General features: G+C 41.1%; 10 non-coding genes across 10 annotated transcripts; all 10 read right to left on the bottom strand.

Annotated features, from left to right (window-relative positions):
• Positions 1-66: 66 nt before the first annotated feature.
• Positions 67-150, bottom strand: trnal-aag. Its single transcript has one exon. It is a non-coding gene; the product is annotated as a tRNA-Leu (tRNA).
• A 933-nt stretch (positions 151-1083) lies between these two features.
• On the bottom strand, positions 1084-1166 carry trnal-aag. Its single transcript has one exon. It is a non-coding gene; the product is annotated as a tRNA-Leu (tRNA).
• A 656-nt stretch (positions 1167-1822) lies between these two features.
• trnal-aag lies at positions 1823-1905 on the bottom strand. The gene has a single exon. It is a non-coding gene; the product is annotated as a tRNA-Leu (tRNA).
• A 1210-nt stretch (positions 1906-3115) lies between these two features.
• trnal-aag lies at positions 3116-3199 on the bottom strand. The gene has a single exon. It is a non-coding gene; the product is annotated as a tRNA-Leu (tRNA).
• A 933-nt stretch (positions 3200-4132) lies between these two features.
• trnal-aag lies at positions 4133-4215 on the bottom strand. The gene has a single exon. It is a non-coding gene; the product is annotated as a tRNA-Leu (tRNA).
• Positions 4216-5701: 1486 nt separating this feature from the next.
• Positions 5702-5784, bottom strand: trnal-aag. Its single transcript has one exon. It is a non-coding gene; the product is annotated as a tRNA-Leu (tRNA).
• Positions 5785-6994: 1210 nt separating this feature from the next.
• trnal-aag lies at positions 6995-7078 on the bottom strand. Its single transcript has one exon. It is a non-coding gene; the product is annotated as a tRNA-Leu (tRNA).
• A 933-nt stretch (positions 7079-8011) lies between these two features.
• trnal-aag lies at positions 8012-8094 on the bottom strand. The gene has a single exon. It is a non-coding gene; the product is annotated as a tRNA-Leu (tRNA).
• Positions 8095-9581: 1487 nt separating this feature from the next.
• Positions 9582-9664, bottom strand: trnal-aag. Its single transcript has one exon. It is a non-coding gene; the product is annotated as a tRNA-Leu (tRNA).
• Positions 9665-11152: 1488 nt separating this feature from the next.
• Positions 11153-11236, bottom strand: trnal-aag. The gene has a single exon. It is a non-coding gene; the product is annotated as a tRNA-Leu (tRNA).
• Positions 11237-11977: the final 741 nt, after the last annotated feature.

Genomic DNA, 11977 nt, shown 5'->3' with positions numbered 1-11977 from the left:
GTTAAAGCATATTATGACTGTAATAAGACTTTTCAAATCCACAAGCCACTTAAATATTGACAACTTTGTCAGGAGAGGGATTCGAACCCTCGCCTCCAGAAGGAGACTGCGACCTTAACGCAACGCCTTAGACTGCTCGGCCATCCTGACGTTGTTCAGCTGCTTCAATGGTGCCTTTGCATACAGTATGTACAAACATTGGACAAAAACTTGCAAGACTGTTTGACCGATTAGCAGAGTTTTGTTGTCCCTGCAATCCCTGGAGGATTTCATATCTTACCTGTGTAAGTACAAACTCCAGAACCACTGCAATTACCATTCAATTAATACTTCTCTTCAACTGCCTTAATTTCTGATACCCAGAGATATTGGAAAATGCTAAATACCAACTCTGATCACACAATATGTACCGCTAGGCCATCATGATGTTGCTCAGCTGCTTTCATGGTGCCTTTTCATACAGTATGCACAAACATTGGACAAAAACTTGCAAGACTGTTTGACCGATTAGGAAAGTTTCGTTGTCCCTGCAATCCCTGGAGGATTTCATGTCTTATCTGTGTGAGTACAAACACCAGAACCACTGCAATTACCATTCAATTAATACTTCTCTTCAACTGCCTTAATTTCTGATGCCCAGAGATATTGGAAAATGGTAAACAACAACTCTGATCACACAGTATCTACCGCTCGGCTATCCTGACATTGCTCAGCTGCTTTCATGGTGCCTTTGCAAAACAGTATGCACAAACAATGGACAAACAAGTGCAAGACTGATTGACTGATTAGCAGAGTTTTGTTTTCCCTGCAAGTACTGGGAGGATTTTATGTCTTACCTGTGTAAGTATAAAAACCAGAACCACTGCAATAAGAATTCAATTAATCCTCCTACTCAACTGCCTTAATTTCTGATGCCAGGGATACTGGAAAGTGCAAAATCACTTGGAAGAGCTGTTGACTTTCTTGTTCTCCCTTTAGAGAAGCCTATCCAAACATAGTTTAGCTGGATAATGATGTGTTAAAGCATATTATGACTGTAATAAGACTTTTCAAATCCACAAGCCACTTAAATATTGACAACTTTGTCAGGACAGGGATTCGAACCCTCGCCTCCAGAGGAGACTGCGACCTTAACGCAACGCCTTAGACCGCTCGGCCATCCTGACGTTGTTCAGCTGCTTCAATGGTGCCTTTGCATACTGTATGTACAAACATTGGACAAAAACTTGCAAGACTGTTTGACCGATTAGCAGAGTTTTGTTGTCCCTGCAATCCCTGGAGGATTTCATATCTTACCTGTGTAAGTACAAACTCCAGAACCACTGCAATCACCATTCAATTAATACTTCTCTTCAACTGCCTTAATTTCTGATGCCCAGAGATATTGGAAAATGGTAAACAACAACTCTGATCACACAGTATCTACCGCTCGGCTATCCTGACATTGCTCAGCTGCTTTCATGGTGCCTTTGCAAAACAGTATGCACAAACAATGGACAAACAAGTGCAAGACTGATTGACTGATTAGCAGAGTTTTGTTTTCCCTGCAAGTACTGGGAGGATTTTATGTCTTACCTGTGTAAGTATAAAAACCAGAACCACTGCAATAAGAATTCAATTAATCCTCCTACTCAACTGCCTTAATTTCTGATGCCAGGGATACTGGAAAGTGCAAAATCACTTGGAAGAGCTGTTGACTTTCTTGTTCTCCCTTTAGAGAAGCCTATCCAAACATAGTTTAGCTGGATAATGATGTGTTAAAGCATATTATGACTGTAATAAGACTTTTCAAATCCACAAGCCACTTAAATATTGACAACTTTGTCAGGAGAGGGATTCGAACCCTCGCCTCCAGAGGAGACTGCGACCTTAACGCAACGCCTTAGACCGCTCGGCCATCCTGACGTTGTTCAGCTGCTTCAATGGTGCCTTTGCATACTGTATGTACAAACATTGGACAAAAACTTGCAAGACTGTTTGACCGATTAGCAGAGTTTTGTTGTCCCTGCAATCCCTGGAGGATTTCATATCTTACCTGTGTAAGTACAAACTCCAGAACCACTGCAATCACCATTCAATTAATACTTCTCTTCAACTGCCTTAATTTCTGATACCCAGAGATATTGGAAAATGCTAAATACCAACTCTGATCACACAGTATGTACCGCTCGGCCATCCTGACGTTGCTCAGCTGCTTTCATGATGCCTTTGCATACAGTATGCACAAACATTGGACAAAAACTTGCAAGACTGTTTGACCGATTAGCAGAGTTTCGTTGTCCCTGCAATCGCTGGAGGATTTCATGTCTTACCTGTGTATGTACAAACACAAGAACCACTGCAATCACCATTCAATTAATACTTCTCTTCAACTGCCTTAATGTCTGATACCCAGAGATATTGGAAAATGTTAAATACCAACTCTGATCACACAGTATGTACCGCTCGGCCATCCTGACGTTGCTCAGCTGCTTTCATGATGCCTTTGCATACAGTATGCACAAACATTGGACAAAAACTTGCAAGACTGTTTGACCGATTAGGAAAGTTTAGTTGTCCCTGCAATCCCTGGAGGATTTGATGTCTTGCCTGTGTAAGTACAAACACCAGAACCACTGCAATTACCATTCAATTAATACTTCTCTTCAACTGCCTTAATTTCTGATGCCCAGAGATATTGGAAAATGCTAAACAACAACTCTGATCACACAGTATCTACCGCTCGGCTATCCTGACATTGCTCAGCTGCTTTCATGGTGCCTTTGCATAACAGTATGCACAAACAATGGACAAACAAGTGCAAGACTGATTGACTGATTAGCAGAGTTTTGTTTTCCCTGCAAGTACTGGGAGGATTTTATGTCTTACCTGTGTAAGTATAAAAACCAGAACCACTGCAATAAGAATTCAATTAATCCTCCTACTCAACTGCCTTAATTTCTGATGCCAGGGATACTGGAAAGTGTAAAATCACTTGGAAGAGCTGTTGACTTTCTTGTTCTCCCTTTAGAGAAGCCTATCCAAACATAGTTTAGCTGGATAATGATGTGTTAAAGCATATTATGACTGTAATAAGACTTTTCAAATCCACAAGCCACTTAAATATTGACAAGTTTGTCAGGAGAGGGATTCGAACCCTCGCCTCCAGAAGGAGACTGCGACCTTAACGCAACGCCTTAGACCGCTCGGCCATCCTGACGTTGTTCTGCTGCTTCAATGGTGCCTTTGCATACAGTATGTACAAACATTGGACAAAAACATGCAAGACTGTTTGACCGATTAGCAGAGTTTTGTTGTCCCTGCAATTCCTGGAGGATTTGATGTCTTGCCTGTGTAAGTACAAACACCAGAACCACTGCAATTACCATTCAATTAATACTTCTCTTCAACTGCCTTAATTTCTGATACCCAGAGATATTGGAAAATGCTAAATACCAACTCTGATCACACAATATGTACCGCTAGGCCATCATGATTTTGCTCAGCTGCTTTCATGGTGCCTTTTCATACAGTATGCACAAACATTGGACAAAAACTTGCAAGACTGTTTGACCGATTAGGAAAGTTTAGTTGTCCCTGCAATCCCTGGAGGATTTGATGTCTTGCCTGTGTAAGTACAAACACCAGAACCACTGCAATTACCATTCAATTAATACTTCTCTTCAACTGCCTTAATTTCTGATGCCCAGAGATATTGGAAAATGCTAAACAACAACTCTGATCACACAGTATCTACCGCTCGGCTATCCTGACATTGCTCAGCTGCTTTCATGGTGCCTTTGCATAACAGTATGCACAAACAATGGACAAACAAGTGCAAGACTGATTGACTGATTAGCAGAGTTTTGTTTTCCCTGCAAGTACTGGGAGGATTTTATGTCTTACCTGTGTAAGTATAAAAACCAGAACCACTGCAATAAGAATTCAATTAATCCTCCTACTCAACTGCCTTAATTTCTGATGCCAGGGATACTGGAAAGTGCAAAATCACTTTGAAGAGCTGTTGACTTTCTTGTTCTCCCTTTAGAGAAGCCTATCCAAACATAGTTTAGCTGGATAATGATGTGTTAAAGCATATTATGACTGTAATAAGACTTTTCAAATCCACAAGCCACTTAAATATTGACAACTTTGTCAGGAGAGGGATTCGAACCCTCGCCTCCAGAGGAGACTGCGACCTTAACGCAACGCCTTAGACCGCTCGGCCATCCTGACGTTGTTCAGCTGCTTCAATGGTGCCTTTGCATACAGTATGTACAAACATTGGACAAAAACTTGCAAGACTGTTTGACCGATTAGCAGAGTTTTGTTGTCCCTGCAATCCCTGGAGGATTTCATATCTTACCTGTGTAAGTACAAACTCCAGAACCACTGCAATCACCATTCAATTAATACTTCTCCTCAACTGCCTTAATTTCTGTTGCCCAGAGATATTGGAAAATGCTAAATACCAACTCTGATCACACAGTATGGACCGCTAGACCATCCTGACATTGCTCAGCTGCTTTCATGATGCCTTTGCATACAGTATGCACAAACATTGGACAAAAACTTGCAAGACTGTTTGACCGATTAGCAGAGTTTCGTTGTCCCTGCAATCGCTGGAGGATTTCATGTCTTACCTGTGTATGTACAAACACAAGAACCACTGCAATCACCATTCAATTAATACTTCTCTTCAACTGCCTTAATGTCTGATACCCAGAGATATTGGAAAATGTTAAATACCAACTCTGATCACACAGTATGTACCGCTCGGCCATCCTGACGTTGCTCAGCTGCTTTCATGATGCCTTTGCATACAGTATGCACAAACATTGGACAAAAACATGCAAGACTGTTTGACCAATTAGCAGAGTTTCGTTGTCCCTGCAATTCCTGGAGGATTTGATGTCTTGCCTGTGTAAGTACAAACACCAGAACCACTGCAATTACCATTCAATTAATACTTCTCTTCAACTGCCTTAATTTCTGATACCCAGAGATATTGGAAAATGCTAAATACCAACTCTGATCACACAATATGTACCGCTAGGCCATCATGATGTTGCTCAGCTGCTTTCATGGTGCCTTTTCATACAGTATGCACAAACATTGGACAAAAACTTGCAAGACTGTTTGACCGATTAGGAAAGTTTCGTTGTCCCTGCAATCCCTGGAGGATTTCATGTCTTATCTGTGAAAGTACAAACACCAGAACCACTGCAATAAGAATTCAATTAATTTCCCTCCTCAACTGCCTTAATTTCTGATGCCCAGAGATATTGGAAAATGGTAAACAACAACTCTGATCACACAGTATCTACCGCTCGGCTATCCTGACATTGCTCAGCTGCTTTCATGGTGCCTTTGCAAAACAGTATGCACAAACAATGGACAAACAAGTGCAAGACTGATTGACTGATTAGCAGAGTTTTGTTTTCCCTGCAAGTACTGGAAGGATTTTATGTCTTACCTGTGTAAGTATAAAAACCAGAACCACTGCAAAAGAATTCAATTAATACTCCTACTCAACTGCCTTAATTTCTGATGCCAGGGATACTGGAAAGTGCAAAATCACTTGGAAGAGCTGTTGACTTTCTTGTTCTCCCTTTAGAGAAGCCTATCCAAACATAGTTTAGCTGGATAATGATGTGTTAAAGCATATTATGACTGTAATAAGACTTTTCAAATCCACAAGCCACTTAAATATTGATAAATTTGTCAGGAGAGGGATTCAAACCCTCGCCTCCAGAGGAGACTGCGACCTTAACGCAACGCCTTACACCGCTCGGCCATCCTGACGTTGTTCAGCTGCTTCAATGGTGCCTTTGCATACAGTATGCACAAACATTGGACAAAAACTTGCAAGACTGTTTGACCGATTAGCAGAGTTTTGTTGTCCCTGCAATCCCTGGAGGATTTCATATCTTACCTGTGTAAGTACAAACTCCAGATCAACTTCAATCACCATTCAGTTAATATATCTCCTCAACTGCCTTAATTTCTGATACCCAGAGATATTGGAAAATGCTAAATACCAACTCTGATCACACAGTATGTACCGCTCGGCCATCCTGACGTTGCTCAGCTGCTTTCATGATGCCTTTGCATACAGTATGCACAAACATTGGACAAAAACTTGCAAGACTGTTTGACCGATTAGCAGAGTTTCGTTGTCCCTGCAATCGCTGGAGGATTTCATGTCTTACCTGTGTATGTACAAACACAAGAACCACTGCAATCACCATTCAATTAATACTTCTCTTCAACTGCCTTAATGTCTGATACCCAGAGATATTGGAAAATGTTAAATACCAACTCTGATCACACAGTATGTACCGCTCGGCCATCCTGACGTTGCTCAGCTGCTTTCATGATGCCTTTGCATACAGTATGCACAAACATTGGACAAAAACTTGCAAGACTGTTTGACCGATTAGGAAAGTTTAGTTGTCCCTGCAATCCCTGGAGGATTTGATGTCTTGCCTGTGTAAGTACAAACACCAGAACCACTGCAATTACCATTCAATTAATACTTCTCTTCAACTGCCTTAATTTCTGATGCCCAGAGATATTGGAAAATGCTAAACAACAACTCTGATCACACAGTATCTACCGCTCGGCTATCCTGACATTGCTCAGCTGCTTTCATGGTGCCTTTGCATAACAGTATGCACAAACAATGGACAAACAAGTGCAAGACTGATTGACTGATTAGCAGAGTTTTGTTTTCCCTGCAAGTACTGGGAGGATTTTATGTCTTACCTGTGTAAGTATAAAAACCAGAACCACTGCAATAAGAATTCAATTAATCCTCCTACTCAACTGCCTTAATTTCTGATGCCAGGGATACTGGAAAGTGTAAAATCACTTGGAAGAGCTGTTGACTTTCTTGTTCTCCCTTTAGAGAAGCCTATCCAAACATAGTTTAGCTGGATAATGATGTGTTAAAGCATATTATGACTGTAATAAGACTTTTCAAATCCACAAGCCACTTAAATATTGACAAGTTTGTCAGGAGAGGGATTCGAACCCTCGCCTCCAGAAGGAGACTGCGACCTTAACGCAACGCCTTAGACCGCTCGGCCATCCTGACGTTGTTCTGCTGCTTCAATGGTGCCTTTGCATACAGTATGTACAAACATTGGACAAAAACGTGCAAGACTGTTTGACCGATTAGCAGAGTTTTGTTGTCCCTGCAATTCCTGGAGGATTTGATGTCTTGCCTGTGTAAGTACAAACACCAGAACCACTGCAATTACCATTCAATTAATACTTCTCTTCAACTGCCTTAATTTCTGATACCCAGAGATATTGGAAAATGCTAAATACCAACTCTGATCACACAATATGTACCGCTAGGCCATCATGATTTTGCTCAGCTGCTTTCATGGTGCCTTTTCATACAGTATGCACAAACATTGGACAAAAACTTGCAAGACTGTTTGACCGATTAGGAAAGTTTAGTTGTCCCTGCAATCCCTGGAGGATTTGATGTCTTGCCTGTGTAAGTACAAACACCAGAACCACTGCAATTACCATTCAATTAATACTTCTCTTCAACTGCCTTAATTTCTGATGCCCAGAGATATTGGAAAATGCTAAACAACAACTCTGATCACACAGTATCTACCGCTCGGCTATCCTGACATTGCTCAGCTGCTTTCATGGTGCCTTTGCATAACAGTATGCACAAACAATGGACAAACAAGTGCAAGACTGATTGACTGATTAGCAGAGTTTTGTTTTCCCTGCAAGTACTGGGAGGATTTTATGTCTTACCTGTGTAAGTATAAAAACCAGAACCACTGCAATAAGAATTCAATTAATCCTCCTACTCAACTGCCTTAATTTCTGATGCCAGGGATACTGGAAAGTGCAAAATCACTTGGAAGAGCTGTTGACTTTCTTGTTCTCCCTTTAGAGAAGCCTATCCAAACATAGTTTAGCTGGATAATGATGTGTTAAAGCATATTATGACTGTAATAAGACTTTTCAAATCCACAAGCCACTTAAATATTGACAACTTTGTCAGGAGAGGGATTCGAACCCTCGCCTCCAGAGGAGACTGCGACCTTAACGCAACGCCTTAGACCGCTCGGCCATCCTGACGTTGTTCAGCTGCTTCAATGGTGCCTTTGCATACTGTATGTACAAACATTGGACAAAAACTTGCAAGACTGTTTGACCGATTAGCAGAGTTTTGTTGTCCCTGCAATCCCTGGAGGATTTCATATCTTACCTGTGTAAGTACAAACTCCAGAACCACTGCAATCACCATTCAATTAATACTTCTCTTCAACTGCCTTAATTTCTGATACCCAGAGATATTGGAAAATGCTAAATACCAACTCTGATCACACAGTATGTACCGCTCGGCCATCCTGACGTTGCTCAGCTGCTTTCATGTTGCCTTTGCATACAGTATGCACAAACATTGGACAAAAACTTGCAAGACTGTTTGACCGATTAGCAGAGTTTCGTTGTCCCTGCAATCGCTGGAGGATTTCATGTCTTACCTGTGTATGTACAAACACAAGAACCACTGCAATCACCATTCAATTAATACTTCTCTTCAACTGCCTTAATGTCTGATACCCAGAGATATTGGAAAATGTTAAATACCAACTCTGATCACACAGTATGTACCGCTCGGCCATCCTGACGTTGCTCAGCTGCTTTCATGATGCCTTTGCATACAGTATGCACAAACATTGGACAAAAACTTGCAAGACTGTTTGACCAATTAGCAGAGTTTCGTTGTCCCTGCAATTCCTGGAGGATTTGATGTCTTGCCTGTGTAAGTACAAACACCAGAACCACTGCAATTACCATTCAATTAATACTTCTCTTCAACTGCCTTAATTTCTGATACCCAGAGATATTGGAAAATGCTAAATACCAACTCTGATCACACAATATGTACCGCTAGGCCATCATGATGTTGCTCAGCTGCTTTCATGGTGCCTTTTCATACAGTATGCACAAACATTGGACAAAAACTTGCAAGACTGTTTGACCGATTAGGAAAGTTTCGTTGTCCCTGCAATCCCTGGAGGATTTCATGTCTTATCTGTGTGAGTACAAACACCAGAACCACTGCAATAAGAATTCAATTAATCTCCCTCCTCAACTGCCTTAATTTCTGATGCCCAGAGATATTGGAAAATGGTAAACAACAACTCTGATCACACAGTATCTACCGCTCGGCTATCCTGACATTGCTCAGCTGCTTTCATGGTGCCTTTGCAAAACAGTATGCACAAACAATGGACAAACAAGTGCAAGACTGATTGACTGATTAGCAGAGTTTTGTTTTCCCTGCAAGTACTGGGAGGATTTTATGTCTTACCTGTGTAAGTATAAAAACCAGAACCACTGCAAAAAGAATTCAATTAATACTCCTACTCAACTGCCTTAATTTCTGATGCCAGGGATACTGGAAAGTGCAAAATCACTTGGAAGAGCTGTTGACTTTCTTGATCTCCCTTTAGAGAAGCCTATCCAAACATAGTTTAGCTGGATAATGATGTGTTAAAGCATATTATGACTGTAATAAGACTTTTCAAATCCACAAGCCACTTAAATATTGACAACTTTGTCAGGAGAGGGATTCGAACCCTCGCCTCCAGAGGAGACTGCGACCTTAACGCAACGCCTTAGACCGCTCGGCCATCCTGACGTTGTTCAGCTGCTTCAATGGTGCCTTTGCATACTGTATGTACAAACATTGGACAAAAACTTGCAAGACTGTTTGACCGATTAGCAGAGTTTTGTTGTCCCTGCAATCCCTGGAGGATTTCATATCTTACCTGTGTAAGTACAAACTCCAGAACCACTGCAATCACCATTCAATTAATACTTCTCCTCAACTGCCTTAATTTCTGTTGCCCAGAGATATTGGAAAATGCTAAATACCAACTCTGATCACACAGTATGGACCGCTAGACCATCCTGACATTGCTCAGCTGCTTTCATTTTTCCTTTGCATACATTATGCACAAACATTGGACAAAGACTTGCAAGACTGTTTGACTGATTAGCAGAGTTTGGTTGTCCCTGCAAGTACTGGGAAGATTTCATGTCTTACCTGTGTAAGTACAATCACTAGAACCACTGCAATCACCATTCAATTAATACTTCTCCTCAACTGCCTTAATTTCTGTTGCCCAGAGATATTGGAAAATGTTAAATACCAACTCTGATCACACAGTATGTACCGCTCGGCCATCCTGACGTTGCTCAGCTGCTTTCATGATGCCTTTGCATACAGTATGCACAAACATTGGACAAAAACATGCAAGACTGTTTGACCAATTAGCAGAGTTTCGTTGTCCCTGCAATTCCTGGAGGATTTGATGTCTTGCCTGTGTAAGTACAAACACCAGAACCACTGCAATTACCATTCAATTAATACTTCTCTTCAACTGCCTTAATTTCTGATACCCAGAGATATTGGAAAATGCTAAATACCAACTCTGATCACACAATATGTACCGCTAGGCCATCATGATGTTGCTCAGCTGCTTTCATGGTGCCTTTTCATACAGTATGCACAAACATTGGACAAAAACTTGCAAGACTGTTTGACCGATTAGGAAAGTTTCGTTGTCCCTGCAATCCCTGGAGGATTTCATGTCTTATCTGTGTGAGTACAAACACCAGAACCACTGCAATAAGAATTCAATTAATCTCCCTCCTCAACTGCCTTAATTTCTGATGCCCAGAGATATTGGAAAATGGTAAACAACAACTCTGATCACACAGTATCTACCGCTCGGCTATCCTGACATTGCTCAGCTGCTTTCATGGTGCCTTTGCAAAACAGTATGCACAAACAATGGACAAACAAGTGCAAGACTGATTGACTGATTAGCAGAGTTTTGTTTTCCCTGCAAGTACTGGGAGGATTTTATGTCTTACCTGTGTAAGTATAAAAACCAGAACCACTGCAATAAGAATTCAATTAATCCTCCTACTCAACTGCCTTAATTTCTGATGCCAGGGATACTGGAAAGTGCAAAATCACTTGGAAGAGCTGTTGACTTTCTTGATCTCCCTTTAGAGAAGCCTATCCAAACATAGTTTAGCTGGATAATGATGTGTTAAAGCATATTATGACTGTAATAAGACTTTTCAAATCCACAAGCCACTTAAATATTGACAACTTTGTCAGGAGAGGGATTCGAACCCTCGCCTCCAGAAGGAGACTGCGACCTTAACGCAACGCCTTAGACTGCTCGGCCATCCTGAAGTTGTTCTGCTGCTTCAATGGTGCCTTTGCATACAGTATGTACAAACATTGGACAAAAACGTGCAAGACTGTTTGACCGATTAGCAGAGTTTTGTTGTCCCTGCAATCCCTGGAGGATTTCATATCTTACCTGTGTAAGTACAAACTCCAGAACCACTGCAATTACCATTCAATTAATACTTCGCTTCAACTGCCTTAATTTCTGATACCCAGAGATATTGGAAAATGCTAAATACCAACTATGATCACACAATATGTACCGCTAGGCCATCATGATTTTGCTCAGCTGCTTTCATGGTGCCTTTTCATACAGTATGCACAAACATTGGACAAAAACTTGCAAGACTGTTTGACCGATTAGGAAAGTTTAGTTGTCCCTGCAATCCCTGGAGGATTTGATGTCTTGCCTGTGTAAGTACAAACACCAGAACCACTGCAATTACCATTCAATTAATACTTCTCTTCAACTGCCTTAATTTCTGATGCCCAGAGATATTGGAAAATGCTAAACAACAACTCTGATCACACAGTATCTACCGCTCGGCTATCCTGACATTGCTCAGCTGCTTTCATGGTGCCTTTGCATAACAGTATGCACAAACAATGGACAAACAAGTGCAAGACTGATTGACTGATTAGCAGAGTTTTGTTTTCCCTGCAAGTACTGGGAGGATTTTATGTCTTACCTGTGTAAGTATAAAAACCAGAACCACTGCAATAAGAATTCAATTAATCCTCCTA

The sequence above is a fragment of the Girardinichthys multiradiatus genome, chromosome 17 (assembly GCF_021462225.1).
Source record: "Girardinichthys multiradiatus isolate DD_20200921_A chromosome 17, DD_fGirMul_XY1, whole genome shotgun sequence".
NCBI classification, from domain to species: domain Eukaryota; kingdom Metazoa; phylum Chordata; class Actinopteri; order Cyprinodontiformes; family Goodeidae; genus Girardinichthys; species Girardinichthys multiradiatus.
Note: the sequence above shows the minus strand (reverse complement) of the source record. Positions and strands in the feature narration are given on the sequence as shown.